The following is a 7,543-nucleotide window of genomic DNA, read 5'->3' as shown; positions in this document are numbered from 1 at the left end:
CCATAAAACACAATTTACACTTTGCAGCCCTATATTTCAAACCCTTAATGCGTGTGCCTGTCCACTGTTAAAATATGGACAAAATGATGTATGAAAAGAGTATATTATGTATAAGGCAGTGCAATGTCAGTGGTTTGTATATCTATGTATCTCTTTAGGTATCGTGTATAAAAGTCATGTGTTCTGAAGACTGAAAAATGACCCACTTTATCCAGTCACAGACGACTAGAGAGAGAGAGAGAGAGAGAGAGAGAGAGAGAGAGAGAGAGAGAGAGATACTATATCCGACATAATGAGACAGCAGTCATTTCTGTAAATAACTGTGGACATAAACAGGGTGCAAACTCCAAATGGCTTTCCTTTATTATTCAAACGCATTTCAATGACTATACCTAACAAGTTTTACTGTTACGAAACCAATATCTGAATATTTTTTTCGCTCTAATACTGCGCATTCTTTAAGGGGAACGGTCATTTTACTCCAATAACAGTTATTTGTATTTTGGTCAACTGCACAATACCACTCACCTGAATAAACCGATTCTCCCAAAAATGGGATTAAAAGATCCGGTGAGAAATGATTTCCTGGCGAACAATATTGCAAGTAATAGAAACCATTATCCTTCTTTGCTTGTGTGTTTTCTAATAATAATAATAATAATAATAATAATAATAATAATAATAATAATAATAATAATAATAATCTGGAAAAACTAGAGGCTGAAGTAGCTCCAGGACTCATGCAGTATAGTGTGATCCTAGAAACGGCGCACATAATAAGAAAATTGATGGACTTCTAAGGAGGCAGGATGCAACCCGGAACCCCGCACTATAAACACCACCCATGACTGTGATAGACCACAAAAAAAAAATAATAATAATAATGAATTATATCTTCTCATTAACTTACCCTAACAAACAAATGGACCCAAGGCAATCTGCCATTTAGTGACATATATTTTCCAGTGAAACTGATTAAGTAATGATAATCACAACCAGATTGTATTATGGGAAAAAAATGGTACCCTTCTAGAGTAAAATGGTGATGTCCTCATGAAATAAGGACAGGTGATGAGTTTATTAGGAAATATGTCGAGTCTATGTACGCGTAAACGTTTTTGAGAGGTGAACATTTTCTATTGTTCTAGTGGTGACTTTTGCTACTGGAGCCATAGTTCGTAAAAATCAGAAACTTTGCTTTCTGAATCAAAGGTTTTCTTAACAAAATCTATAGTCTCTCTCACGTGACGAAGTTTATTTATTCCCACTCGTCAAAACAAAACAAAAATGCTTTGTAAGCGAGCAAGGAGCGTTACACAAATGTCATTAATAAGAAGATTAAAGTACGCGAATATACATGAAAAAAAGAGGAGATAATGGATTGGTCACACTCATCAAATCGCTTCCAAAACAAAATCAAATAAATATTGAAAATTAGTCAAAATTTTTCATATGTACAGGGAAGAGAGAGAGAGAGAGAGAGAGAGAGAGAGAGAGAGAGAGAGAGAGAGAGAGAGAGAGAGAGAGACTCGCAATTGAAATATGTCAGTAAATAACTTTTGAAAATTCTTCATAAATTATGAATAAAACAATGATAGCTTAAGTATAGAAGTAGGGTATTTGAATAAGAAAAAAAAGTTCTTGGTGTAGAAAGCCCAACTTTTTCCGTTGAAATATTTAATCAAGTGCTTACTGGAATAGAGTAAGTTTTTTTTGAAACAATATCAAACGTACAAATCATGCGCGGTTGTTTAACTAATGGACAATGTGCAGTAAACCCATTAAAAACGGAAAGAGTAAACAAAATGAAGTTGAAGACATTTTATGCAAATAAGAAACTCAGAATGGAACAAATGTATGTAGAGACAAACTGAGTCTTCATGCAAAATTTTTATGAGGAATTCTTCACCTAACGAAGGAATTCAAACTTTATTTAACTCGCTCGAACGTTTTCGAGAATTTATCATTAATTAAATTATTTTAGGGAATCTGCATTCAAGTGATACATTAGAATTAAATTGTACTTGAAGATGTTCTGGCAGAGAGGATGGTTCATTAATAAAATAAAAAGAAATTAGAATGTAAAGCACTGAAAAGAATTCTAAAGTCCATATCTGGGGTTTTGTTTTCCAAATAACCTGGTCAGATAAGAAACATACAAAATAATCTTCCTGTAGTTCCCAGTTACCTATTGGTCTACTTGATTCACAAATGCTTATGTTTACTTAGAAAACTATGTAAAAAATTATGAAAGAAAAAGAATCCGCTCAGAAAAATTTCTTAGTGGAGTGAAATCTGCTGAATTCCTGGACGACAGAAAAGTCTCTGCTTATGGACGAAGCCGACCTGGAATGTTAATCACAAAAGACAAAGTTATTGGCTTCTTTGGTGACCTCCTCTGCCAAAGCCTTCGAATCCTTTGATAACTATTGACACAGACAGAGGCCAGAAAGAGAGAGAGAGAGAGAGAGAGAGAGAGAGAGAGAGAAGAGAGAGAGAGAGAGAGAGAGAGAAGGGGGTGGCGCGGGTTGGTGGGAGGGGCGGCGGTGTTAAGGAGGAACACTTGGCTTAGCAAACTTGATCATTATTTTATGATGTACAGAACTTCTTGCCTTTCTTAATTTAATGTTTATTTTCCGAGACCTTGAAAAAGCATTATTACTTCTCCCGCACGGTAGAAGATGAGACTTACCACCCATTTTCCTCTTGCCCAAAATTAATATGCAATGAGAGAGAGAGAGAGAGCAGAGAGAGAGATAGAGAGAGAGAGAGAGAGAGAGAGAGAGTGAGAGATTATCTCTATTTCAGTCTCTTTACTCCTTCCAACAATTCCCAAGGAAGCAAATCTGTAATTAAAGAGGAGGTGGATGTGTTTAATGACCCACTTTCCCCATAGAGGTAAGAACTTAATCCCGTCGAAAGTACAAGGAATATTTTCAAGCACTGAAAGGGAGGAACCAGATTGTAACAGGATCTTGTTAATGTCGTTTTCGTATTTTTAGTGGACGATCAAAATTCTGGTTTTATGTTTGAAAAAATAAAGGAAAAAAAATTCTTTAATGTTAGATTATTTTATTCGTAAAGATTTTGATTCTTCTATTTTCATGACAACTGAATTTATTACACCTTTTTTCCTATTTCCTTACGACTTGGGGCATTAGTGGACAGGAAGTTGACATATGGCTAGGTAAATACTTTTTGCAATTATCAATATCTAATTTAATGTTATATAAAATATTCTTGAATAAGCTGTACATACTGCAAGACACTCAGACTAATCGCCTGTGTAATTTCATATAAGCTTTCTGAATTTATTGTCTATTTATTTAACAGTTTTACATGTGTTTTAAGAAGATTTTTCAAATACTATATATTTTGGACCAAACAAATAGTTTATCTTGAGCATTCCGTCTAAAAACCTCATCTTAAAACCTATGCTTTTTTAAAACAATGTCAATGGAGTGTTTGCGCTTGTAGTTACCAGTAAGTCCCAAATCTGAAACCTTTATGTGGCTATTTTGCTTCTTATTTTTACGAGCACTTACTGAACAAAGGTCTGCAAATCATAGAGGTGTGTCATGTAGGTTAATTCCATTATGTGTGTGTGTGTGTATGTGCGCGCGCGCGTGTGTATATATGAGTGGTTGAAATAACATCGAATATTAAATACCGGGCTATTCACCTATTTGTAGATCTTGGCCGTTCGAATAAAAGATCTTGATAGCATTGTGACTGATAATACTTCATATAGAAGAATTAGAATTCGTATAGTATCATTCCCAGTAGAATATAAATTGAAAGTCGACTTCATGCTCCTCAACCAATCAATCTTCATCATTCTAACCGATATCATAAAGACTATCATACCATAAAATAAACATCTAACATGAAAATAGCCAAGAAAAAATAAGAAGAGACGGAGTATTGATTTTGTTTTCCACTCACGCATTTCCCACCCCTCACAATGAGAGAGAGAGAGAGAGAGAGAGAGAGAGAGAGTAAAACCCATTGACCTACAAAAGGCAATAGCGAAGAACAAAAATACCGCAACCACACTTGCGTGAGAATAGGAAAGCATCTCTTGAGGTAGAGGAGGCCATCATCTCTTCTAACCGTCCTGGTAAGTGAAGCTGAAGTACTGGAGGTCTATTTTATATAGAATGGCCGTGGGGAAACGAGTCCTGAGCTTCCGCGGGTCCTTTAAAAAAATATTTGAACGCGTAGCTCATTTGCACTCGAGTCCTCAGACTCTTTGGGGGAGTTTTATTCTACGACAATGAGCTATTTAAAGGTACCGGCGGCGGTGAATGAAAGTTTTATTGTAGGTATTGCAGGAGTGAAAGGGGAGTGAGAGAGGAAAGGAAAAACGAAAGGAAAGACTTGATAAATTATGGGAGGAGCGGAGATTCGTTTCATTTCAGCGCATAACAAATGCACATGCAATGTATAAATATTCTTAATAGTTGATGCATGAAAAAAAAGGCTACTCTTTTAAACCACGAACAACGAAACACTACAAAAAACTTCACGATTTAGAGTAATGATTTTTCCGTTTCATTTTGTGGTAAACCGACTTTCAATTAGCATTTCATACTCATTATTTGACGGAAAATGGCTATAATCCGACTTCTCTCTTTTTATTTTAGAGTTTTGAGTAACAAATAGCCATGTACACCCGCACATCAAACACGCGCGTGCATGCACATTTTAAATTTCTTTTTCAGTTTGTTCAAATGGTATAATCGTTTCGAATCTATTTTTGTTTTGTTAAAAAAAGTTTAAATCCGCAGAAAAAATTTGATTAAATGTATTTATAGTGTAAAATTACTATTTATTAAGATACAGTTTATTCATACATGTATGTCATTTACTAATTTGATTTATATGAGACGAATATTTTTAGTGGATACCCATCATTGAAACCATTTAAAATCGGTTCCCGTTTTGCTTCAACTATTTAAAATGTCATGAAAAATCTTGTGAAAGTATCCATAATCTGTAAATCTTGTAATTTACTCAAATACAATTTATTGAAACAGGATATAGAGTTGCTCATTAATTTTCTATGAAGTGACATAGTTCAGTGACCTATTACTGAACTCATTCAAAATCTGTTTCATTTTTGTTTCAGTTTTTTAACAGGTCACGAAAAATCTTGCTGTAGTTTTGGAGAGACCTTCTCTCTTTCCGTGAATCCTGACGCAACGCCATGAGAATAAAAACCCAAAGGAACCAGGAAAATTAATTTCACTGAAGGAATAAATCATTCTGCTTTCGAAAAATCTAGAACTCTTGTATCACTCGTCCCTTTCAGGAAAGCTTTTGTGTTACATTAACCTCTTTTCCTCGCGATATATCTGAGACCAGTACGTTTATTAATCAGGGCGACTCTCATTTCGTGCCTGAGATGTTCGATGTTTTTGCAATAACACGAGCAGTTTGCTTAACTATGTAATGCTTTATGTATATATATATATATATATTATATATATCTATAATATATATATATATATTATATATATATATATATATTATATATATATATATATATATATTACCTAACGAAAAGAATGATATAAATTTAAAGTTCACCACAATGAGCCTGTGCACTCCTAGATTCTTCTGAATGATGTAAAAAATTTCTTAACGGACATGACACTCCGAAGCATGAAGGGACTTTTGAGCTAACTCCCCCTTTATGGAAGTAAAGACGTGATTTTGAGCTCATTAGAGTCTTGGAAAGCTGTTCAAATCTCCTGTTTAAGGACGTACATTTCTGAAGGCACAATCTACACTGACGACTAGGACTGCTTACTTTGACGGTTTTCAGAGAGTTTGGAGTGAAGTTGCGAGCCTTATGTCTTTTACCCTGATTTTGTCATAAAGAACTTCATTACTTAGGTCAACGTGTCTCGAAATGCACTCGAACTGTGGCTCTCTCTCTCTCTCTCTCTCTCTCTCTCTCTCTCTCTCTCTAGCCGTAAAATCTATAAACATATAGCCAACTATTCATAAAAGGGAAATGCATTTTATTTTTACCTGAATCTTCAGGAATCTTTAATAAATCCTTTGAAACATTCTCAGGAAAGGGGAACAGAATTCACCGCCCAATAGGTAGATAAAAATTATGAAAACACAACGCAAGGATGATAAAATAAATACATTTTCGAAAGCTTAAGTTCATTCATACGACTTGATTATATTTTTGAAATGGTAACGTTAGTATTTTACCGATCATTGAACGTATAAAGACGAAATCTTTACTTACACTTTATTGATGATCTCTTTTTGGGAATACTTTATTTTTTTTTAGTTTTTTCTCATTTGATACTGTAAAACACGTAGTATATTATCGATTTTATATTACTCTTATTTATTATTTTAATTCATCTGGGTCAAACTGAGATAAGCAAGAAGAAATTAACGACAAGTCTCAGATAAGAAATAATAATCTCTTACGTATATATCTTATAATATATAGATTATATATCTATATATATATATTAATATACTTATTATAGTAGTAATATATATAATATATATAGATATAATTAATATTATACATACATATATTATTATATTATATATATTATATATATATATATATATATATATACTATATACTATAATATATAATATATATATATATATTATATATATATAAGATATATATGATTTATATATTAACAAAATGGTTACAACGTTTAGTATTTTACCGATCATCTCGTTGAACGTTATAAAGACGAAATCTTTACTTAACCTTTATTGACTGCAATCTCTTTTGGAATAACTTTATTTTTTCGTTGTTTTTTTTTAGGGGTTTTTCGTCATTTTAGATGACTGTAAAAACCCGTACGTAAGGTACTTTATTATCGATTCTATATTATTCTTATTTAATTAATTTTAATTCAGCTGGGTCAAAGTAGATAAGCACGAAGAAATTACGAACAAAGTCTCAGATAAGAAATAATAATGTCTTACGTATATATATATGTAAGTGTTTACATAATACAAATATGGAATGTTAGTCCATATAATATAAAGGCTCTAAAAACTAAAAAAGAGGTCAACCAGGATTGCTTGCAGGAATGTGATCAGACTAGAGAACGCTAAAGATGACTATACAATAAGTATGTAGGCTAAGATAACATGCCGTCACCTGTAGTCATTCAATTGTTTATAAACATTAGTCGCCAAGCTCCCTGCTTGAGACAACTACCCCGACCTATAATTCAAACGGCCTACGTGATTTGTAGCGTGTCTCATTTGATTGTGTTCGTATGAAACTATGTCATTTGTATGTATGTTCTATGTTCGAACTACTGTCTGTTCCTTCATAACTTGTAACAGAGATGGTAGACAAGCAGAACAGAGTTAGCTATCGTCATTAGAAGACCTGTACCTCTTTACCTAAGCTTTATCATGTAGAGGAATAGGATTAGCCATCATCATTGGCAGAAAGCGGATCCAAGCTATCGTTATTAGAAGACTTGTACAATCATATCTGATCTTCAGCATGTAAAACTTCAGAAGAATACATATA

This window comes from Macrobrachium nipponense, chromosome 1 (genome assembly GCF_015104395.2).
Source record: "Macrobrachium nipponense isolate FS-2020 chromosome 1, ASM1510439v2, whole genome shotgun sequence".
NCBI lineage: Eukaryota > Metazoa > Arthropoda > Malacostraca > Decapoda > Palaemonidae > Macrobrachium > Macrobrachium nipponense.
Note: the sequence above shows the minus strand (reverse complement) of the source record.